Source organism: Aedes aegypti, chromosome 2 (assembly GCF_002204515.2).
Source record: "Aedes aegypti strain LVP_AGWG chromosome 2, AaegL5.0 Primary Assembly, whole genome shotgun sequence".
In the NCBI taxonomy this organism is placed as follows: domain Eukaryota; kingdom Metazoa; phylum Arthropoda; class Insecta; order Diptera; family Culicidae; genus Aedes; species Aedes aegypti.
In genome coordinates this window covers 398,463,967-398,489,342 of record NC_035108.1, presented here as the reverse complement: position 1 = coordinate 398,489,342, position 25,376 = coordinate 398,463,967, and the positions used below count along the sequence as shown (strand labels likewise).

At 37.5% G+C, this 25,376-nt stretch overlaps 1 non-coding gene across 1 annotated transcript; it reads right to left on the bottom strand.

Moving 5' to 3' along the window:
- Nucleotides 1-4,222: 4,222 nt before the first annotated feature.
- Nucleotides 4,223-4,294, bottom strand: Trnaa-agc. The gene has a single exon. It is a non-coding gene; the product is annotated as a tRNA-Ala (tRNA).
- Between the last annotated feature and the right edge of the window lie 21,082 nt (nt 4,295-25,376).

Sequence of the window (25,376 nt, the reverse complement as noted above, 5' to 3'; positions counted from 1 at the left end):
AACCCACCAGGTCAGATCCTATTTCTCAGCTTACTATTTCACGAGCAATTTCACATTATGGGCATGAGAAATTTCTTTAGAATTTGATAATTTGTATTCAATAGTTTCGAAACTGCAACAGCTGATACATTATGTGAAAAAGATCAATTTACAATGATTTCATCAAAATGATAAAGTTTTTTTGCAATTCCTCATAATTTCAATATTGAAATGCCATAGATACCCCAACAAATTCGTTCCGAAGTGTGGAACCATCACTGAATTCATTTTTTTGTATGCGTCAAAACTAGAACTAATCTATGATTTTTCCTCAAAATCTAATCAAAATCGATCGAACGATGGCGAAGATACATAATTTTGAAACATCGATGTCATGTAACTTTTCGGGCGCAAAATAATTTCGATCCTGATTTTAGAGTTCATGAAGCACTGTGCAATGAAGACCCGTAAGTTGCGAATTTTCATGGTGGGGATGGTCAAATTTTTTGTTTGTAAATTTTATAGCAAGTATTGAAATTTTTATAGTTATGCCTTTTCCAAACACAAATAACTATACAGGAAATTTGCGATCAAATGATCATCCCCAGATCGTCAAGGCAATTGCAATTCCAACCCACCCAGAAGTGACAATTTCCGCACGGTCATTCCAGCATGTACCACCATGTGACCAAATAGGCAAACTGTCGTTCGATTGCTTTGCTATGTATGCTCTGCGGGAACCACAGTTTCTCATTTATCATAAACGTCATTAAATGTGGTACTTTTGAATTGAAATTGGAATCGACCGGCCGAACGATATATTCGCAACGCAATCGCACTGAAAGCGAACCCATTTCTCTTGTTGTATGCTAGTAGGTCGACGCAATTCGAAATGAACGCGAGAATTAGGACGTAATTGATTACTATCGTTTATTTTCCGTACCGTTAATGTGGCATTCCGTGAACACATGGCGGTCCTCAGTAATGTGGTCAACTGTTATTATTTCCATTAGGACTCGTGCTTTGAATGTTCATCGATAGAGATCAGGAAACAGTACATATTTTAAAATAATCGATTCCACACAATACGGACGCCATATTTGAGATATGGTAGACTTTAACAACACTTTTGCAGCTGAATCCGGTCACCGATGATGTTGCAATCACGTACATATCAGATAAAATGTCACGCATATTTCCGGTTTGCGTGATCGACCAACAGGATTTCCAACTATGGGCAGTCGTATGTGGCAAACTCGAACGTGTTCAAGCCCATAAACACGTATTCCAGCTTTGTAACACATCAAATAAATAAATGCCTATCTATTGAGATTCGGCATGAACAGTCCGCAATGAGCACACAGGATGTTGCTTCCGGTATTTAGTAGTGATTGTTGTGGCATTAGCAATCGAGGGCATTCTGTTGTTGATATTTTATTTGCGCTTACCAATGATCTTTGTTAAATTTTGTCATGTACAGTTGATTCTCTCTATTTCGATAATAATTTTTGTGTCAATGATTTGTTCGAGGCATTTAAAAAAAATGTAAGCATTCGTTTTATATCGAATCGATATTGTGATTGTTATTTTAAAGATAACGATGTACACCCTTGATCAGACTAAACTGCCGAATTTACTTGGAAGGTTCCTTTGAATATGATTGCTTCGAATATGGTTACTACTGAATGTAATTTTGCTACCGCGAACAAAACGAATCTATATATTTACGAATTCCTTACAAAAAAGTTGGATTAAACACTGTTACTTAACGTGCAAATATGAAAGAAAGCACATTTCTCTAGATTGCGCGCTTTCTTTCAGGGGTTAAACGGTTGGTAATGGAATCGAAATTAGCAATAAGGTCGATGCTATTGGCAAATTTTTAGAGCATCATGTCCCAGGCTCATTGATTCAAATGAGGAAACAAAGAGTGCCAACAATCGTGTTCAATTGTGCCGAATTCGGATAATTTTGGCAGGATCTTGAACTCCATTAAAGAAGTTGAGGTTTTGTTCCAAATCACAAGGAAAGGAGGCTGCTGTATTTTATTTTTAGGGAATTCTTGAAGATCGCGAACTGCTTGTCAAACACCAAACAGGCGCAAATTTTTCACTTATGACTACATAACTGAACGTTTGTTTGAGGTCGTCTTAAGAGGTCTCCAATCTGGCAATCGTCGGAAATTTGTCTGCCCTTTTTTTATTCGCTTTTTCACAAACTCCAAAGTAATTAATCACAACGGAGCCGAACTCATCTGAAAATTTATTACAATTAAGTTCTAAATATCTAATACTAGCTTTGAGAAACGGTAAAACTCGAGGTTATGTAGAGCTTAAGGATAACAAATGTTTGTAGGAAGGTATAGGTTAAGAATCATGAATTTTATCTTATTTACTTGAATAAAAGGGATTTGACTAATGTTGAAGCATTGCTTATGCTTTCTGTCCAGCAAAATGCTTATGCTTTCTGTCTAGAGGTAATTTTCAAAACCCTACTCAGTGCCGACAGTTAAGCCATTATACGAAACATCGCTGCATGGATGCCAAATTCATGATTTGTGCAACATTTTCTCTCGCGGAAGATACTAAAATGTCAGTATTCGTCAAGAAATCTCAAATTATGTTCATATTTCAATTGCTTGATGAATCTGTGCATTAGGGCGCTTCGAAATTTAAAAAAGTTTGAAAATCCAATCTCCCATATCTTTCTTAAAATCCTTACCTTATAGTGTTCTGTGTAATTTTCATCTTTCTTAGGTGGTCGGGGTTCTGCCAAACCGCACCAAGCGCCAATTTTTCCAAAAATGAATTATTCACACAAGAGGATTTAAATTATCATAACTTTTCCACATTACAAATATCGAATAATTTAAATCATCCCTTGTAGTGTAAAATCAAAATTTTTCTCTGGCAGGATATGTGAAATTGAAATTGTATCCAACCAGAACGAACCATAAACCTAAGCTTGACATTGGAGGTAATTTAGTTTTCTGTTTCAAAACGGCATTTTTTTTTCAAATTCTTCCTAAAACATTGCAAACTGGCCATTCCTGACAACATACAGGACCAAAACCATCGTGAACTAAGTGCATTGTAATTACATGGAATATATATGATGATCTTATTGAATAATCTATCTTGACTTACTTATTGGAACCTATTAGTAATTTATGAGCGGTAAAATTCGCGATCTACTCGCAGGTGAGTGGAGTTTAGAGTTAAATATCTCAAAATAATGATATTGGTACTAGGTGCGGTTTAGCAGAACCCCGACCAGGTGGTGAATTAAAATTACACAGCGTTACAAAAATGACATTTTTCCGTGTTTCAAGGACCAATTTTTGTATCTCTAGTAGATTTGGTATTGCTGTATTGCTGTATCTGCTGCCATTCTCAGAAATGTTACAGCACGTCACAATTTTTAGCTACAGGTCGCCAAAGTTGTATAAACATTGTTTTCATTATTGTTTACATACAATTTAATGTACGATTCATGAAACTTTTTTGTGATCCACCCACACACTGATTTAAACTGTTTTAAAATATGTTCGTAATTGCACGATTAAATGTAGGTTAAATCGATTTTTTCAACATTCTTACAGTGTCCATTCAAAATACCGTAATTTCGAGTGAAATTGATCAATTTTTACATTTTTTTTTTGTCAGTTTTCTATACTGTTGACAACGTCTAACAATTGAATGCAGGAAAACAAGTACGAAGATTAGCTTTTTTGACTCATGTACCGAAATTTTCTAACAAATGTCATTTTAGTGCTAAGAAATATCTCTAAAATAAAAAATCGGGTATCTCATTTCCGGGCGAAATTGATCACTTGTCGATGCGATTGTTGTTAGTTTTCAAAACAACTTTACATAATAAATTCCAGCTCCCTGAATCCGAATATGTTTAAACATCTTAACAATCAAAACAATTTATAAATATAAGGAATAGTTAAATATCAAGAAATACACGGGAACAAACAAATTTCATTCACTGCAGGTTGCATTGATAGTTGTATTCCATAACGAAGAAATAAAATCGTATGACACGGTGATCAATTTCACCCGAATTTACTTCGTTTCTCTTATATGGTAAAATACAATACTTTTCGAAATCCCTAAAATTTAATTGACACTTATATTAAGCTGTTCGGTAATCCAATCCGCATGGTTATTAAGTTAATTAACTCATTACGCGTGGTAAAGATGGACAAATTATGGGTGAAATTATGAAAAAAATCCACGTGCTCGGCTGGGATTCGAACCCAGGACTCTTGTATGCTAGACGAGCGCTTTACCAACTAAGCTACCGAGCCACTTAGTGACCCAATAACTGAGTTGGTTACAAGTTTAGAATTCAAATCCCTACAGACCACGCGGACCCCTTTCATAACCAATATCTATCCATCTCATGTTCCTACACACGCGGAGCGAGCGAGTGCGATTTATTTAGTGTAGGCATAGGCGATAGGCAAACAGTTTTTCCTTCGAACGTTACGTAATTTGTGGATGCCGTCCTAGCCCACTTGAGACTGCCAGTAAGTGATATACCTAATAAAACCCACTTTTCTTCATATTTGGAACAACTCGGTTGAACAAAGTACAATCACTGACACATGAGAAAAAAAGTCAAACTTTGTCTTATCTGTTTAGCTCAAAGTTGATATTGTTACGGGATTTATAGTAATAGAAATAAATAAAGGAAAAAATCATGCATCTTAACTTTTAAGGAACTTTATTCCAGTGAATCGCAAATGCGGCCAATCCATAACAAGTGTGCATATTCCACTACATTCATTTGATTTTAGAATTCTAATGCGCCAGTTAATACCGCCACCATGACACTTGAGAATCTCTGGTAAGATTTTACGACAACCCATTCTCAAAATGACCTTCCCCAGATTGTCACTCCCCAGAATAGGACATCACCAAAAAAAAAACACGATAAGATATGTTTGTGCTTTTAAAATCTAGGTAAATTGTAAATAGTTCTTAGTGAACACATTTCACTAGAAAATGCGAGAAAACCAAATTTGTTGTTGTTTGTGTTATTTCATATAAATATAAATGGAGTGGTGTTTGTTTGTCACGAAATGGCTTGAGAACGGATGAACTGATCGACGTAAGTTTTTCACAGCTGTATTCGACAAGGGATGCGGCGTGATAGTTCGATGAAAAAGTATGGAAAAGTCCTCGGAAAATTTGAGAACTCATTAGTCAGTCGTTTTTTATAGGGATTACATACACACTTAGATTTTATCTCGTTGTTCGGTAAATTTTATAACCGAAAACATACTGTAAAAACATATTTAACCGAAGTTTTGGTACTGAAAACGAGATTTACCAAAAAACCTTAAACAAATCAAAAAATCAAAAAAATATTAGTCCAATTTTATCGAAATCAACTGAAATCGTTTAGATTCACCGCAGACTGTAACTTTTTACCGTACATCAGTTCAAAGTTCTATAACGCTTTACCGAACAAACGGTAAACGGTACTGAGGCCGCCATATTTGTTTTGAAGTGCTAGTTGATGCGATCGTATTGCATCCGGTTCTGTTCATCATTTTTTGATTGAGAAACTGCAGCAGCAGGATGGGCGTCTAATACTTCTTTTCCGTAAGTAGGTATGACCTGAGTCATTCTATTAACAAGCTAATATTTAAAATGGAATAAAATATTTTCGAGGTGGCATACAAGTGCCGTTGGGTTTCCGGATGGCCAGATTCCGGATTCTGGATCATGCGTTTTTTGATTGCACTTTCAAACATTGTAGCTATGGAAGTATTTATACGCTCAAGAGACATATTTTAGATAAACATCCTGCCGCAAGTTATCAGCAACCTCAGAATGAGTGCGATCACAGCAACCTGCTTTTTTCGGATCTTCCCGATCAATCTCCGGAAGAAGCATTCACGGAACGCATGAAGAATTTGGATTCACGAAATCAAAATTTGATTGTTCTTAGTATCTGCAGAATATCCTACGATGTGGGTTTATCGCTATCATAAGTAACAATAAGAATTTACAAAAAATATCAAATTTCACATCAATATGAACTTGTATTTATTTATTACTAGTGGTCCCGGCAAACTTCGTCTTGCCATCAAGTAGGCTGTTGAAAAATGTCATGGGAGCTCCCATACAAAATAACATATTAGTACTCCCCCGTTTTACCAAATTTTCCGAAAAGTTCTCTAAACCTTTTCGTCGCACGAACACGTCGGAACCCTTCAAGAAGACAACAGTGAAAGAATTGTGCAAATAGGTTGTCCCGTTCTCGAGTCATTTCGTGACATACAAACATCATTCCATTTTTATTTATATAGATAGATTGATCACTCTATTCTATTCCGACTGCATGCTGTTACGAACAATGTGTTCGGTAATTTATTTAACAATTCGCTCGGTAATAATTAACGAACGTTTTGTAATTTTTTGACAGCTGCGTGTCGATTCGAATTACAGATTGTTCGGTAATGCATAACTTTACCGACAGCATTACTGAGCGCTCAGTGGTTTTTATTTCGGTAAAAAAATACCGGAGTCGGTGATATTTTCTAAGTGTGTAAGGATTTACAACAGCCTACATGATGGAAAGACGAAATATGCACCTAAATACAGGCTTTAGCACCTGTCTCTAAAGACTATTTTTGCACTTGGTTGAACTGCATCACTTTTCGTGGAAACGGGCATTCGGGGGAAATAGCATTCTAAGAATCGACATTCGGGAAAAAGTAGCACAATCGTTTTAAACAGTTGTAAGAATTTTAAACAGCGTTTTTCCCTTAAGATCTTTTGTCAAACAAATGATTTGCAATCTATGTGGGCCGTGGCTTTTGGACAAACCCTTCCTCCCAGGTATGGTCTATGGGCGGCCGGTTTGCCTGAGACAAGAGAAGCAAACATTCGCCTTTCAAAAGTTTTTTTTTTGGACTCAATTCCAATTTTTTTCGCTCGAGATTTATAATAATAATTTTGACAAAATCATATATTTGATTAAATGACATTGTTCGAGATTCCAACATTCCTGGAATTCGGATCAATTCGGTATAAAATTTTTAACAACAAAAATACCTTGTAAAAAGAATCACTCTTTAAAAATGTATAAAAAACGATTTTGGGTAATGGGATTCTAGGGAACTTCATTCTGGGGAATGTCGTTCTGGGGTTTTCTGGAAAATGTCCTGCAGCCGTCTGGAGATTCCTAACAGCCACTGGGAGGATCTTGAGGGATCCTGAGATTATACATTAGAGTGATGCAAATTTTGAAAATTTTGCTCCCCTATGCTTAAACGACTTATATTATGGTAAATAGCATCCTCCCAAAGTTTGAAATGAATCGGAAGAAATTTGACTGTGCACAGGCCATTTGAAGTTTATATGGAGATTACTATGGAAAACGCCATCCTTCTGTGTTCAGCCCTCTATCTCTTCGTCATGATGTTTTATAGAAAAGTGAACACAACCTTCTCATTGTAAATCCTTTTAGCTACAACTTTGCCGAAGATCACATTTTGATTGGACGTCAGGATAAATTGCTATTCATAATCATAAACTGGGTGTGCATTTTGCATGCTGAACCAACTACCCGGCTGGCAACAGTGGTGCTCCTGGTGGGTAGAATAGATCAAAGTAATCCAGGCTACTATGTTCTACAGCAAAAAAGCAGTGTTGCTCTGAAAGTAATTGAATGATCATCTCAACATGGTTTAGACTTTGTTATCAATAATAACAAATTATCCTTACATCCCATCAAAATGTGGTCTTCGGCAAAGTTGTAGCTGGGAACATTTCACATGAGTATAGTTTGTTCACTTTTCCATAGACTATTATTTCGGGCAGTTAGAGGACTGAACACAAAAGCTTTGTGTTTTTCATAGTAATTTCCATACAAACTTCAAATGGCGTGTGCACAACCAAATTTCTTCCAAATCACTTCAAATTTTGGGAGAATGATTTTTATCATAATTGACACCGTTTGAGTATAGGGGAGCAAAAATTTCAAAATTTGCATCAGTCTATTATACATTCTCAGTGTTTTAGGAAGGCTGTGCGAAATCTGACAATTCCTACTATACTTTTGAGATTTTCAGGGCGTTCTGTGATTTCCTAGCGTAATACTGTGGATTTTAAGTGGTATTCTGAGTATTTCTGGCAAAATGTTTGAGGGTTCAAGAAGGTTTCCAGTGGAATTTGGAGTGCGCTAGGGATCCAACTAACCAAATAGTGCTTTTATTCACCATGCGTACTAATATAGTGCTGTTATACAGCTGACATGCCCTATCTTCTTCTTCTTCTTCTTGGAATTAACGTCCCCACTGGGACAGAGCCTGTTTCTCAGCTTAGTGTCCTTTTTTGAAAGACACGGACACCGTCTTCAGCCATTTAGCTGCACAGACTGTAACTTAACACTAGACAACGGACAAGCATGCTCCAGTGGTGCAACCGCGAAACATTTTTGACGAAAAGTTGCAATGGCTGATGCGGGAATCGAACTCACACCCATGACACGATGTGCTCACTGCCTGACGACACTAACCACTCGGCCACGAAGCCCACTCATTATGAGTATCATCACTTATCACACTTCTTATGAGCACTTCCACAGTTATTAACTGAGAGCTTTCTTTGCCAAAGTTTCCATTTTTGCATTCGTATATCGTGTAACAGGTACGATAGTGCTTTATACCCAGGGAAGTCAGGGAAATTTCCATTACAAAAAGATCCTGGACCGACCGGGAATCGGACCCAGACGCCTTCAGAATGGCTGTGCTTTGTAGCCTCGCGGATTCTAACCACTCGACAAAGCAAGGCCCCTTTGTGTAGGGTTCTGTCCCAAGAAGCGGTGAACGAGACTCAGGGTCTACATAGTTGCTATTGACCGATAGTTGTTTGCAGCTACATTGCTTCGATGAAAACGCTAATGAATTGGTGTTTAACGATTCCTTCGGTTATCCTACATTGTATTTGTCCCTTGTGGGTTGAACATTGCCTGCGTCAAGCATCGACCAGTCGGTCTCGATCGCAAAGATATCGACGTATGGTAACTCTGGCAATGGCATTGTGTCGAAATCCATGATAGGCAGCTCCGCAACAGAAGAACACAATTGTTGTTTGAAGATCGTTGGCATAGGAATAGTCGATGCGAGTCCGGAATCTTCCGCAGGGGCGCTTGAAGGAAGCCCAGGTATGCAGACGAATGGAGTATCTAGAAGAGCAAGATTGCTGATTAATGTAATACAGGTACTCTTCTTCAATGTAAGAACAGTAAAAGCATCAAAATAAATGTCAACATAACTTCATTTCTCTCGACCGGTTGTCCAATTTCCGCCAAATCGATGTCCGCTGGTTGTGCACTGGATCGGATTGATTCTTGAACACTGTTACTTACCGTTCCTCTTCGCGAAACCCACCGAAAAACCGCGGCATGCTTCATTGCCGTTCTACCACTGACGGTTTGTTGTTGTTGTTTATGTTTTTTGTCATCTATTTATGCACTGGCAGGGATGCCGATACGCAGGCTTATTTTTGCTTTGGATATTAAAAAAATTAAATTTTCGCGTATTTTGGAACCACTTATTGAAAAGCACAGTTAGAATACTTGAGGTAAAATTTCGGCCTCAGATATTTTTCTACAAAATAATGCAAATACTCTGGCATTTACATATATTGCTGTGTGCGTTTAAATTGCAAATATCAAATGCGGGAACACCAAACGCTGTAAGAGTTTTCACAAAAAATGCGATGTCAAAGATAGATTTTTCTTACTAGGGCGGCGATGATTTTTATTATCGTTGCTAGGTGTCCTTTGATTGTTTTGTGCTACCGCATTTGGAGGACGTTTAGTCAAGATTTGCATCTCAAATGCGAACAGCAATATGTTCTCAGATGTGCTTCATAATTTGATGGCATCACTTATAATGATGGTTGCTGATTTTCTACCCACACAGATGTGATGTTTACGCTCATGAATGCTGCGCGTATGTACACTAGACTGATGCAAATTTTGAAGTTTTTGCTCCCCTATGCTTAAACGATGTCAATTATGATGAAAATGATCCTCCCAAAGTTTGAAGTGATTCGGAAGAAATTTGACTGTGCACACGCCATTTGAAGTTTATATGGAGATTACTATGGAAAACGCCAATCATTTGGGTTCAGCCCTCTATCTCTTCGTCATAACATTTTATGGAGAAATGAACACACTCATCTCATGTGAAAACTTCCCAGCTACAACTTTGCCGAAGATCACATTTTGATGGGACGTAAGGTTAATTTGTTATTATTGATAACAAAGTCTATATCATGCTGAGATGATCATTCAACTACTTTCAGAGCAACACTGCTTTTTTGCTGTAGAACATAGTAGCCTGGATTACTTTGATCTATTCTTCCCGCCAGGAGTACCACTGTTGCCTGCCGAACAGTTGGTGAAGCATGCTACATGCAAACCAAGTTTATTATGATGAATAACAATTTATCCTGACGTCCAATCAAAAAGTGGTCTTCGGCAAAGTTGTAGCTGGGAAGTTTTCACATGAGATGAGTGTGTTCACTTTTCCATAAAATGTTATGACGAAGAGATTGAGGGCTGAACACAAAAGATTGGCGTTTTCCATAGTAATCTCCATATAAACTTCAAATGGCGTGTGCACAGTCAAATTTCTTCCGAAACACTTCAAACTTTGGAAGGATGCTATTTATCATAATAAAAATCGTTTAAGCATAGGGGAGCTAAAATTTCAAAATTTGCATCACTCTAATGTACACGTTGCACGTCACTAACACAATTTGAAAACGTGGTTGAAAATTATAAATAAAAACATTTGACCGCTGTAAATGCGAAGAGAAAAATGGCAAAGGTGTAAGTGTTTTCAATAGGGCAATATTCAAAACTGAAAAGCCAACAGATGGCTCTATTTCAGTGGTAGTAAAAACGAAATCCTGAAGCAAAGAAAGCACCACGGAAGATGAACTAAACACAAAAAGTTATGTATTCACTTTACACGTGATTTCTTATCACTACTTTTATGATTCAGGTTCCTAATTGCAAGTAATTTACGTTTCTCATGTTTTTCCATACGTTTTGACAGTTCTCCGACTACCAGAATCCAGCGTAGCGCGATCAGTGGGTGGAATACAAACAACAGTGTCGTCGCTCGGCGGCCAGTGAAAGAAACTGAATGTTTGAAAGGTTGTTACCTGTACTTTATGCCGCTGGCGCCAACTGTTAGCGGTTATGAACGAAATAAACAGTCGTTACTCTGTTAAAGAGATCTAAAGTGCCCGCAATGTTGAAGATGGATTGAGAGTGTACAGAAGCTTTCGATTGAAACATGAACTGATGTTTTAAAAATAAGCAAAGTCATTTGAAAAAACATTTTGGAAATCGGTTTGATATGTAACTCTCTGTGTAAAAAATATGGTGAAGACTTTTTAAGAGGCCTATGTTGTACAAACTTGGTAAATTAATGAAAAATTCTTCATGCTTCATTTTTTCAAAAAATAAAACGAAGAACGAGTGGATAATGAACGAGAAATTTGATGATATATAAAAATCAAATTTGAAACATGTTTGATGCCCAATGTGTGATGGAACTAATTCCTTATTTATGTAGTTACGTTGTGAAGTAAAAAGGTATCGTAATCCGGGGTATCATTGATCAGCGGGGTAACATTGATCGGAATGACTCATCTCGTAAAAAGTTCGCATTATCATTTATTGATGGAACATTTCCAAACCATGAATGGTGCTTCCCTTTCTTTTATTCATGAGCTAATAAAAGTGATGATTTTTGCGAAAATTCCTTTTACCTTCACGTAAATTTTGCCACTTTTCGAAACAATGATTTTAATGGTTAAGAATGACACTACCAAACATTCATGTCTCACATAATTTCTGTAAACGATATGATCAAGGAAAATGCGGTTCTTTCTAAAAACGGCATCGCCGAAAACGATTCCGTTGTCAAAACTTTCATAAGTATATTAAATTAGGCAACATTACCGAATTACTGTTAAGAATGTAAATTTCCCTTAGGAAATTGCCTACCTTTAGGCGTATTCCGTTGTTAGAGGTGTTTTTAATTTTAAAATAACTCAAAAAGTAAATGACTTGTAAGCGTTTGGCCTTCATATTCGGCTTCAGGGACCATGATTTAAGTAAGTAACGTCATTTTCAATATTACCGACCGTTGTTTACATAAGTGATCAATGTTACCCCATACCTGCTAAATCAAAAAATCGCTTTAAACATTTTTTTAAACATTCTTAAATCGTTCAAAAAACAAAATAAAGTATATAGTCACGAGCTATAGGGGGCAGTACTTGTTTTAAAAATATAAGATTTGCAACATTAGCATTTTCAAAAGAAATATTTAAGAAATATTCAAAAAAATGATCAATGTTTCCCCGGATTACGGTAAGTGAAAAACTAGCACTACAGGGGATAGGCAAAATGATTGAGATAGGCAAAATTTTGCCCAAATTCAAATGCTTATAACTTTATGGAAAATGGATGAAATTGGATGCATCTGGAAGCAGTCGACGGCAAATTTGGTCCAGTTTAAGGAACTTTCTTGGCCATGCATATTGGCCCCTGGACACCGGAGATGTTCCGGATTTTCTGAGGTCATGTCCAAATGTCATTTTTTCTGTCGCTTGTATTTTTGTGCGGTGTTAAGTTAGATAGATGTTTGCAATTTTCCTAGAAACTAGAACTAATAGGAAGTTGAATGCCACCGAACGCATTAAGATTGGTTGGAAATCTTCAGAAATATGACCATTTCCGTAAAACTGGTTCCGGAAAGCATGGTCAGTCATGTTTGTATTTCCAATCATGTAAATATTATCCGGAGCTATATCCAAGTGGACATCAACCTTAAAAATGATGTTTCCTGCAGCGTATTCAGAACCATTAGATGCACAGACCACTCTATAGAAGGTTCCAGGTGCCCTGGGGGAAGTGGTCAATTAGGAACATATCTGGAACCATATCAATATGGGCATCAAACTTCATGATTTTCAAAGGTTATGCTTTCCGAAGCATTTCCAGCACCACCGGCTGCCATGACCACTTTATAGTAGATTCCAGGTGCCCCGGGGATGTGGCCAATTCAAAACATGCCCGAAAACACATCAATATGGGTAAAAACATCAAGATTTTTGAAGGTGATGCTAATAGAAGTATTTACAGCGCAAATTATTTATATGACCACTGTATAGTAGGTTCCATGGGCCCTGGGGGATGAGGTCATGTTTCGAGTTGGCCACATCTCTAGGAGCCCCTGGAATATACTATAGAGTGATTATTATATCTTGTGGTTCTGAAAATGCTCGCCATTTTCCAAGTCACATGGATCTTACTGTTTATGGTAGAATGTGATTCTAAACAGATGAACGGACATGTTCCGAATTGGCCACATCCCCCGGGGCACCTAGAACCTACTATAAAGTGGTTATGGCAGCCGGTGATGCTGGAAATGCTTCGGAAAGCATAACCTTTGAAAATAATGAAGTTTGATGCCCATATTGATATGGTTCCGGATATGTTCCTAATTGACCACTTCCCCCAGGGCACCTGGAACGTTCTATAGAGTGGTCTGTGCATCTAATGGTTCTGAATACGCTGCAGGAAACATCATTTTTAAGGTTGATGTCCGCTTGGATATAGCTTCGGATAATATTTACATGATTGGAAATACAAACATGACTGACCATGCTTTCCGGAACCAGTTTTACGGAAATGGTCATATTTCTGAAGATTTCCAACCAATCTTAATGCGTCCGGTGGCATTCAACTTCCTATTAGTTCTTGTTTCTAGGAAAATTGCAAACATCTATCTAACTTTACACCGTACAAAAATACAAGCGACAGAAAAAATGACATTTGGACATGACCTCAGAAAATCCGGAACATCTCCGGTGTCCAGTGGCCAATATGCATGGCCAAGGAAGTTCCTAAACTGGACCAAATTTGCCGTCGACTGCTTCCAGATGCATCCAATTTCATCCATTTTTCATAAAGTTATAAGCATTTGAATTTGGGCAAAATTTTGCCTATCTCAATCATTTTGCCTATCGCCTGTACATGCCAGAATATTAAATTTTTGATCCATGGCTGTTGAAATCGTTCAGTAGTATGCGTGAAGATATAGATTTCGTCGATGATTACGATTTACGCCATACTTGAATGACACATCAAAAAGCCTTAATATGTACTGTTGCAAATTGTAGAAATCCATTATCGAATAATGAGCGTTAAAAACAATTTCACCAAAACCAATGCCCTTTTCATTCGGTTCTCCTCAGTATATTCTCCAAATTGCTGTAACACGTTCGTTAATGCTTTTCAGCACACCACCTTTCATATAACCTTTCGTCAAAATCCCTCCACGCAGCGCTCATTTCCGTGAAATGTTCCGTAATCACTCAATCATTTTGCTGAATTTCACCAGCACCGGAAGCTGCGCTCAACTGTATGTTTACCGGTTGCTGCTTCTAGTGCACAGCCATTCTCATTGCTCAGAAAATCATCGTTCATCCAAATCGCGCATGAAACTAGAAATCACATCGTGTGTACTTATATACTTGCACAAATGCCACAAAATGCGCAGCGCACACAGAGCCCCACCACACCAACAACAACGGGAGCTGCAATTACTTAGCAAGTGGTTTTCCAATTTTCCGTTATTGCTTTCGACACAGCAAAGCGCAACAGAATTATTTCCGTTTCCGTTGCGGCACATCCAGCATATTCCATCGCTGAGCTCAGCCCCGCTAAAGACCGCTGCCGCCAATAATAGAAGTGATAGAGAGAGGACCTTTTCGTTGATATTACAGTTGCTGCTACTGGCTGGTGCCCTGCTACTGTTCCACATCTCGTCCGGGGCACAGTCGATTAGCTTTGTTATATCGAAATCACATTCGAATTTATTGCAATTTTTGAGAACGCTCCATTCGCCCCATCTCGAGTGACTGGCCTGCGGCTGCCACAGCAGATGAAATCATCGGATGCACACTGGATGCTGAGTTGATTTGAACATATGTATTCGCTGCTCTCCAGTGCACATTGGGCTGGGTCAAAAAAATAGGAGGAAAACAAATATATTGACTATGAAAATGACGTTTTAAAAATATGTGTTCCGCGAAATTGATACATATAAAAAGTACTAGGTTTTGATACAATGTGACATTTGAGTGATCCCTTACAATACGGAAATATATTTGCATTTTGTTTTTCTTTACATGTAAGCAATTTGATGTGTTCTAGAAAGTTGCTCATTGTTTAATTTTGAACAATTTTACCGAATTTTTCCAACTTTGTTAGTCTATCTCGACTTGACCTTGAACAACATTTTTCAAATTATTCAAAAATATTTTTCGACTACCACTTGCAGTCTTCTACAGTGCCAGTTGCTCGTATCCACTGCGGATCGTAGTCAATATATATTTTTCCTCCTAATTTTGCGATCTGGCCCAATGTGCAGTGCAGTGGGAACTGAGTGAGGAACTGCACCGTGGCGAAGGGTTGGTTGGAACCACATCCGGAAGCCTAATGAAACTTCCCGTTGATTGATGATGGGTTCTCGGCTAGCCATAGTTAGTTTGGCTTCCGTGTTGCTTTCGATTTTGGTTCGAAGCCGAATTCGTTCGGGGCGTGCTTAACTTGCTGCGCTGGCACTGATGGCCATCGTTTGGGCCCCGGAAAGTATTGAGAACCAAATGATTGGTGAGGAGGAAACCCTGAACAAGGAGGGGTCGTTAAAATTCATCCTTGATGTGAACAGGGCGACTACCGACTGCACTTGCCTAGAATGGGAATTGAGAGTTTTGTTTCGGAGTGCAAAATCAGGCTGAAGGATGCTGTCCAGTCGTGGGATATAAATTGGCAGACCAAGCTTGATTGGATGTTGCATACTAAATGAAATTTCCCATGCCAAACGATCACTATGAGGAGCAACGGTTGGCAATTTTCGTTCGACTGAACATATTTCCAACATATTTTTAGTTTTAACACATATTTAGAGCTGTCACCAGGCTCAAGTACATGTTACAAACCAAAGCAAAAAAGTACAGTATCCAAGAATAAAAATGCATTATGCATGATTCCTCAGCGTTATCAAGCTTTAAAAAACTCATTTAACTTTCTAATGGTTGGAGAAGATTCGGATTCCACATTCATTTCATGTAAAATGTGAGATTAATTCACAGTTAACCCTGACGTGCCATTATACCGATTTATAATTCTGAATCATACGAACGTGTATAAATAACTTCTGTGGATCAATAGTTTGGAGTCCCTGCTCGTTTCAGTTTCATGTTACCATACATGTGCTCACTGGTTGATAAAAACCTATTTTTTTGCTCTTTGCTGGCTGCAACCGGAACCAAGTAGTAATCGTCATGTTTATGAGCCACCGTCGTTCCCGGCAGATTTCTTCAAAAGCTATCATGGTTATGCTCACCACGTAGGAACAGAATTGCTTGTGAAAAATTTATTTGAAAAATAGATAAACCATGAGCTCTCACCCGGTGAGATTGAAACCTATTTCGTTGGCGGTGCCTTTGCCACTGCTGCATCGGCGTCATAAAGTGTACCATCATCTCCGTATTACACTACTAGGTCCTCTTCCATGCATATGCATATCACATGAGCTGCTGCAACTCGTATTAGTTTTACACATCCCATAAAATCATAAAACATCCGATTTCATAAAACTCGAGCCACTTTATCTCGAGCGTTGGTTGGGAATGGTGATAGTGGTGGCGGTAGACACCCGGTTCTCGATATCAAATGCCGTATAAACCTGGATGTAAGGTAATCTGGTACTAGACAAACATCCTCACAAACAGTAGACAGTAGACTGGTGATGTGCTTGGTTGGAGAGATTGGGGAGCTATACATTTTTACAGTTTTCCGTGAATTAATAAAACGCTGATATAGTGTGAGTTTTTCTATTAAAAAAAGTTCTTCAATTATTTGAGCCTAATATGAATTTTATTTTCGCAATCCTTTCTTCTGACATTCGTACTAAGTGCCCACTGAAGTCTGATATATTTTACATGCCTATTAGTATTCACACTAGTCTGCGCCACAAACCATTTTCTAGTTTCCAATCGAGTTTTTTCCACAGCACTTCACGCTTCATGCCCGTAGAGAACCTGCGGATGTATCAATGTTTTATACAGGGCAAATTTTGTCCATTTGCATGTGCGACCGTATGATGATACTGCCGCTTCTCTGCACGCCAGATCTCCTAATAGAGTATCCGGCCATTTGGCCGAACGCGATTTGGCCTAATGCCATCTGGCCGAAACGGTCTTTTGGGCAAATGTCGTTTTGTCGAATTCAAAATGGTATAACGCTGATGTGTAGGATTCATAAGTGTAGCCAAATAATTGATTAGGTGGCATCCATAAATTACGTAACGCTCCAGGGGACTGGGGAGAAAATTTGGTTGCTGATTACCGTGTGGGACCGAAATTCGTACACTACTTCATCTTTTCACTACTTTAATAATGAAATGAATAAATATACAGTTTTAAAATTACACATCTAACTACAATAAGTCATAAGTTGTTGTTCACGCTAATTTGATACAAGCAGGCCATGATTTGAAAATTTTAAAAATCAAAATGTGACCGATTATTATTGTGATATTTGGTTTGTGTGCCTTCTTAGTGATTTGTTAAGAAGAGTGAGAATAATTTCCAACATATAAATAGTCATAATTCTTTTTCTGAACCAACTGTTGATCCATACAGTGCAAAACTTTAACATATTTCATCACGTTTAAGCCAACAAATATGATAGTATAAAAGCGGAAATGATTTCAGAAAAAGCGTTGAAGCAATGTTCAATAGCCAATAATTCCCAAAAGCTGCGAATGTTTTAGGTATTTTGAAGATCACAGTCAGAGATGTGGTAATACAAAGAATAGGCAAAATTTTGCCTAACTCAAATTCTTATAACTCTACGGAAAAATGATGAAATTGGATGCATCCAGAAGCAGTCGACGGCAAATTTGGTCTAGTTTCAGGAACTTGCTTGGTCATGCAAATTGGCCTATGGACACCGGAGATGTTCCGAATATTCCGAGTACATGTTCAAATGACATTTTTTTCTGTCGTTTTTACATTAGATGCATGGACCACTATGTAGTAGGTTCCAGGTGCCCTGGGGGAAGCGGCCAATTAGGAGCATGTCTGGAACCATACCAATGTGAGTTTCAAACTTCAAAATTTTTGAAGGTAAACCTCCCGGGAGTAGAGCCAGCGGCTGCTAGACCACTGTATAGCAGGTTACAAGTACACCGGGAGATGTGGTCATGTTCCGAATTTGCCAGCTTTGTTATCAGGTTGTGTTTGAGTTGTCGTTCATCATTCGTAAAACATTGACGTAAATTGAGTTTGCGTAGAAAAAAAACTTCGTAGACTGAGGTTTTAGTGTATTGTTTAATGTGTATTCTTGGATGAGAGAACATAGCAAAAAATTATGTTATTCAACTACTTGGCGTTTTATATGGCTTTTCTGCAATATTTTTTCAATGTTCTTTTCTTTTGTTTTATTTTTACATTTCTTTCTTCTTATGTTTTAGCCTTACATTCTATTAGAACAATCACCATTTATCAACTATATACAAGTATAGTGCAAACAAACACTATTATATTCGGAATATGTGTTGATAGTTTATGACCTTTCCGAAATATGAATTACCTAGACTGCCATGACATAAAATGACATCTTTGGCCCCAATATCTCAGTGAGTAACTGTAGAAATATGTATAGAACAAAAAGCTGAAATCACGATCTGTCCTAGCAATCTGAGGCAAATTTGCTGGAGAAAAGTTCAAAGCAACAGTCGCAAAGCCTCAAAGTCTAGAATTCATGAAAAGTACTATCAAGAAAGTAAGAAATCATCTGCCAGGAATACAAGAAAATCTCCGACAGACTTACTGGATCAAACTCTGGGGAAACCACTGGAGGCATCCTTAGAACATGATTAGCAGTATAAATGAAGGAGTTAAGTGATGATTCCAAAGAGCATAGATTCTTTGTGGAACTACTGGAGCTTTTTTTAAGAATTCCCGGAGGAACGCATAAAGCTATGAATTACTATAATTTTCCAATGAGAAATGTTTTGAAACGTTCCTGGAAAATTTTTGTAGGATCAAATGGAAAAAAATCTAAAAGAAATGCCAAGATGAGTTCAATCAGGCATCTTCAAGTTATTCAAGTAATGCTGGTAGAATCCTGGAAACAATTAGTTAGGAATGCTATGAAAATTTCTGACAGAAATATTTGAAAAAAATCGTTTGGAAATTTTTTGACCAACACCTGAATAGATTATCGAAGCAACTCATAAAGAATCCGCAAGAGAATTTCATTAAAAAATTGAACTACTTTTGAAGGATCTTTTTTTGGAAAAGTTCCTCTACAAATAACATTATATAAATAATCTTTGAATCAAAACTTGATCAGTTATCAGAGGGATCTCTGAAGAAATTCTTATAATGAGAAACCTTGGAAGAATAACCTACATCTGGCACAGCCAATATTCAAAAGCATCCTGGAAGCTGGAATTTCTTCCGGTATTTTCTTGCCACATTAATATTTGCAGCGCATCGATAATACGATACAAATTTTAAAATAGCCTTTGAAGTTTGGAGATAATTAAAAAATTTAGGGTGATCAGATTATTCACGAATAAATAACATGATTGACGAAAATTTTTAAATTTTGCGAAGGAAGGAGGACAACCGTTCCAACTGTTTTATTTTAGGGAATAGGTACCCTCTCCCTCTGTTACATCGGATAAGCGGACGAAAGAGAGGTTAGTGGGGGTGCAAATCACACCAGTTTCCACGACTCCAAAGCAGAATCTCGCCGGGAGATGGGAGATCAGGTGGATCCAAGAAGCAGACGTGACAGAATATTAGCGACACCGCTCCAAGAGAGATGCTCAGTACGCACACAACTCCACAAAAGAATGAGTGGAGAAAAGTCGTTGGCAGAAAGGAGAAAAATCAGCGAAGGTACAAGAAACGAAGGAGAAAAAGAAAGAAAAGCCTCTGCCTCATCAGATACCTAAAAGGGATGCCGTACTCGTTAAGGCTAACGATGCTACGTTCAATCGCCGGTCCATTTGTACCTCGTATGCAACCGTGGGGGTGATATCCGTTCATAATTTGTATTTTGTTGATGATTTCTCATTTACTCTCCTTTCTTTAATTATGTTAGTCCATTTTTGGTAGACACTGTTGGCGCACGAATGGAACACTACGGCTTAGAGTCGACATTAACCCGGGTTATTCATCTTCAGGGGATTGCTCCCAGTGGCGCAGTACTCAAGACGGGGTTTCTTCAAGATGATAGCTTGCCGTTGTAGTTGATAGTTGATATTGGCGTGCTTCACAGCTACAGGATAGCTTATTTGGCCCTTGCCTTGGATAGGGATTAGGTTTGAAAAAGTGCACGAACTGGATGATCGCTGGATGCAAAATGACTTCCACCGAAAGCAATGTCATATTTCTTTTCCTACGTCCTTGGGTACGACCTAGGATACGGCATTTGCATAGAAACCCTTTATATATCGAGGTAACAAATGTTTTAAGCTCCTGGGAGTATCAACGGTTAGCGGTATACGTTGACATTGATTCACGTTGATTCAACGCAACCCGACGTTATCGCTGACAACCACGAAAATTAACGCAACGGCGTTGCCATTGATCTGTAACAAAGTTAGCGTTAACGGCGTTAATCGTTAATTAACGTTAGCAACCTTGGCCCAGACAAGCTGAGTTCTTCGTGGAGGGTCTCTTCCCGAAGCACGATCCATCGTCCGGGTCATTAACGCCGTACGGTGAAGACGCAAAAGCAATCGCTGAGGAACGGCAAGTGTCCAACAACGAGCTCGTAGAAGCAGCGAAACGACTAAATCCGAAGAAAGCCACTGGTTCAGATGAAATACCGAACGTAGAGCTGAAAGCTGCCATCCTGGCATATCCGGACATATTCAGGAAGATGTTGCAGAAGTGCCTTGACGATGGTAACTTTCCAGGAATATGGAAGATCCAGAAACTGGTATTCCTGCCAAAGCCAAGGAAGCCACTGGGAGATCCAGTTTCGTTTAGGCCCATTCGCCTACTGTATACGCTCGGAAAATTCCTGGAAAGAATCATCCTCAACAGGTTGACGAAGTATACGAAGAGTGAGCGCGGGTTGTCGCAAATGCAGTTTGGATTCCGCCCAAGGCTTATCGACGGTAGACGCAGTATTCTAGTGTGCTGAAATGGCGTCGAAGCAAAAACAAAGATACTGAGTCGTGGTCACGATAGATGTGAAAAAAGCATTCAAGCTAGGAGCGCACCGAAGCGGGTGTTGAAGAACCTGGGAGTGATGATCGACGATCGGAATTTCAACAGTCACGTTGATTACGCATGCGAAAAGTTCGAGAAGGCAATGAAGGCAATAGGGAGAATTATGCCAACCTTAGGCGGTCCAAACAGCAATACGAGGCGTCTGCTAACTAACGTCTCGTCAACGTTACTGAGGTATGGAGTTGGGGCAAGGCTCTGGAAACAAGGCGGAACCGCAAATAGCTGAACTGAGTGGTTCGGCTGAACGATATCGTCAGATGCCCTATGCTTTATAGCTGGTATGATCCTCATTTGCATCACTTTGGCGGAAGAAATCGAGTGCTACCAACGAACAGACGTCAGAAACGTACGGAAGATCGTCAGAGTCGGATCTATGGCGAGGTGGCAGCACGAGTGAGACTGCGTGGAGAAAGGAAGATGGACTCACCGACTCATCCCAAACCTGTCGACATGGATGAATAGGAAGCATGAAGAGGTGAAGTTCTACCTGGCACAGTTCCTATCAGGTAATGGATGTTTCAAAATGTATCTCCAGATTCGGTTATGCAGAGCTGCCACACTGCCAAGACTGCCCAAACATCGAGGAGGCATCGCAGCATGCCCAGACAACCAGAATGTACGTATAACGAAATCACCTGGAGGCTTTGTATGTGCAAAATTTTACTTATAAGATGTCGCGCAAAGCCCTTCTACGTACAAAAGTGGAGGCGATATGCGTGCATTTATTATGCGATGAATAATAACATACATTGCAAGTGTATAAATATTCTACCGAAGAGCGGTTCCACGCCGTTTCGCAAACCCGATTATTTTTGTATATTTTGAATCGCCTGAAAATTTCCATACAGATTCTTTATGACCAAAAATGCCATTATGCACTTTCAGACCGCCATTTTGAACCTCGCCTTATTTTTGAGAAGGGCGTATCGGAAAATGCATGGCAAATCTTTAAAAAATTGTAACTCGAAAACGGTTTGCCGATCGATTTCAGGTCTTCTACAAAGTTGTAGGTATTGCTTAGGACTATATGGAGAAAAATATGCACGGTAAAAAAAAGTTACAGATTATTTTTTATTTCAAAAACAAAATTTTAAAATCGATTTTCTCCAGTAACTCAGTCTCGATTTTTTTTATTTTTTATTATGTTTTAGGGGACAACTTATGTGATTTATTGCACAATGTTTCAAAATGGAAGAATTATGGACAAAAAAGTTATGATTTTTTAAAAAATTACAGATTTTGAAGATAAATCGAAATAGAGGAAAACAATAAATTTTTATGTAATTATTTGAAAGTACAGAAAAATTGCAATCGAAAAGTACTTAGGTAAATTTTTTCTAGGTTGCATCAATTTCGAGATATACTCATATTTATATAAAACTAGTTGTCCCGGCAAACTTCGTCTTGCCATCAAGTAGGCTGTTGAAAAACGCCATGAAACGCCCCGTGCAAAATGAAAGTTCTGTTCACTCCTGTTTTTTCAACTTTCCCGTTAAATATCCTTTGGTTTTTATACACACGAACACGTCGGAACCCTTAAAGAATTGTACTGTGAAGGATTTATGAAAATCCGTTGGCCCGTTCTTGAGCCATTTCGTGACATACAAACACCGTTCTATTTTTATTTATATAGATTTTCAAATAAAAAAAGAAAAATAGGCCCATTTCAAGCATATTTCGTGTTTTTCCATTCCAGAAAAAAAATATTTTGATTGAGCGAATCGTAGCTAAATCGTTTATCGTTTGATCAAAACATTTATGCTTAAGTATTGAAAAAAGAGTGCACGGTAAAAAGTATAAACGATATTTTCAAATGAAAATTTGAAGCTAATAGTTCTTAAAAACCGCAGCATTGATGTTTTTAATTTTTGGATATATTTTGCGGTTGTTGTAGGTATTGTTTAGGACTATTTGGAAAAAAATATGCACGGTAAAAAATAATGACAGATTTTTTTAATAAAAAAAAAATTAAAATCGATTTTATATGAAAATGCATCGGTGATTTTTATTATTTTTGGACATGTTCTAGGGGACGACTTATGTGATTTATTGCACAATGTTTCATAATGGAAGAATTATGGACAAAAAAGTTATAATTTTATAAAATATTACAAATTTTGAAAAAAAAAAAAATATTTTAAATGTGTTTATTGCGATTTTTTTTACCACTTAGACTTTGATGATCTGAATTTCGTCTTTCTCAGATTTCGCCTTTGATTTCGCTGCCCCTTTTCGATCACCGTCGCCCATGCAATTATCCTGATGTTCATGACAGTTCACTTCAGCCGGCTCAGTGTTTACCATTTTCTCTTTGTTCTCGACTCACCAGCTGGTCTGGTTTACATAACAAAACCAGCTGGTCTTCCGATGTTTACAGTCATCGTCATTGTTCTAACCTCCAGCTGGTGTGTCGAAACAGTGGTAGTGACAGAAATCAAGGATGAAAGGTAAATGGTGTTTGAAAATGTACCATCAGTACATTATTGGCAGCTTCTCAATTTCGTCATGAAAGTCTAATCATTCGTGAAAATTACAAGTTTTATCACTGTTGCAATCATCATTGAAAAAATGCGGTACAAAAACTTCATGGTGTGAAGTACCTATGTAGTATATAAGGTAAGTCTAAAACCGTGAGAGCATTAGTGTTGTATCAACAGTGATTGTTCAGTGATTGTAGGTGACGTTTATTTGCCTGTGAAATTGACGTGCTACGAAAGAAGATACAGTATTATATTGTGGATTAAGGAGGCGTTTTACAGAGGTATTTATTTTTGTTGTGCGTGAAGCTGAACAATTATCATTTTTTCGCAATAAGTTATATCAGTTCAAGATGTATTAAAGTGTTCAAACAAAGTTGTTCTAAACATTGTCGAAATCTTACGAAGATAATATTCAGAAATTGGTTTTCTTGGGATTTGCTGAACAGAATAAATTAAATAGTAAGCTTAAAATTTGTGATTCTTGTCGTTTAAAACTGTCTAATTGTACTCAACTATCTAGTAGCGATGACTCATCGAGCAGTGATGAACATGTTACTTCTGATACTGAAATGAATGTTCCAAGTCAGGAGTCTTTGGTAACTGTACCGTAAATGACCTCGGTCAATACGACTGATTCTGAAATAGGTGAATGTTCACAAAGTGTAAATATTGAAATTTTTAACAAATCAATTTCCAGTATTTTAACATTTCCAATTGATCGTAAAAAAATGAATTCAATAAATTATGTAAAGCGAAAATATGAAGAAGTTAATAAAAAATATCCAAATTTATCGTTTTACATAAATTTGTTTTATTTTTTTTTTTCAAATAATTTATTTTTTATCCAAAAATTTTCCGTTTTTGAGGCATTGTGCAAAAAATTACAAACAATATGCTGCAAACATATCCAAAAATTAAAAACATCAATTTTGCGGTTTTTAAGAACAATGAACTTCTGATTTTCATTTGAAAATATCGTTTATATTTTTTTACCGTGCATACTTTTTTAAATACTTTAGTATATAGGTTTTGATCAAACAATAAACAATTCTGCTACGATTCACTCAATCAATATAAAATATATCTGGAATGGAGAAACACGAAATATGTTTGAAAAGAGCCTATTTTACTTTTTTTATTTGAAAATTTAATATAAATATGAGTATATCTCGAAATTGATGCAACCTAGAAAAAATTTACGATTGAAATTTTTCTGTACTTTCAAATCAACACATAAAAATTTATTGTTTTCCTCTATTTTGATTTATTTTCAAAATCTGTAATTTTTTAAAACATCATAACTTTTTTGTCATTGTGCAATAAATCACATAAGTTGTCCCCTAAAACATATCCAAAAATAAAAAAAATCAAAACTGCGTTTCTGGAGAAAATCGATTTTAAAATTTTGTTTTTGAAATAAAAAATAATCTGTAACTTTTTTTTACCGTGCATATTTTTCTCCATATAATCCTAAGTAATACCTATAACTTTGTAGAAGATCTCAAATCGATCGGACAAACTGTTTTCGAGTTAC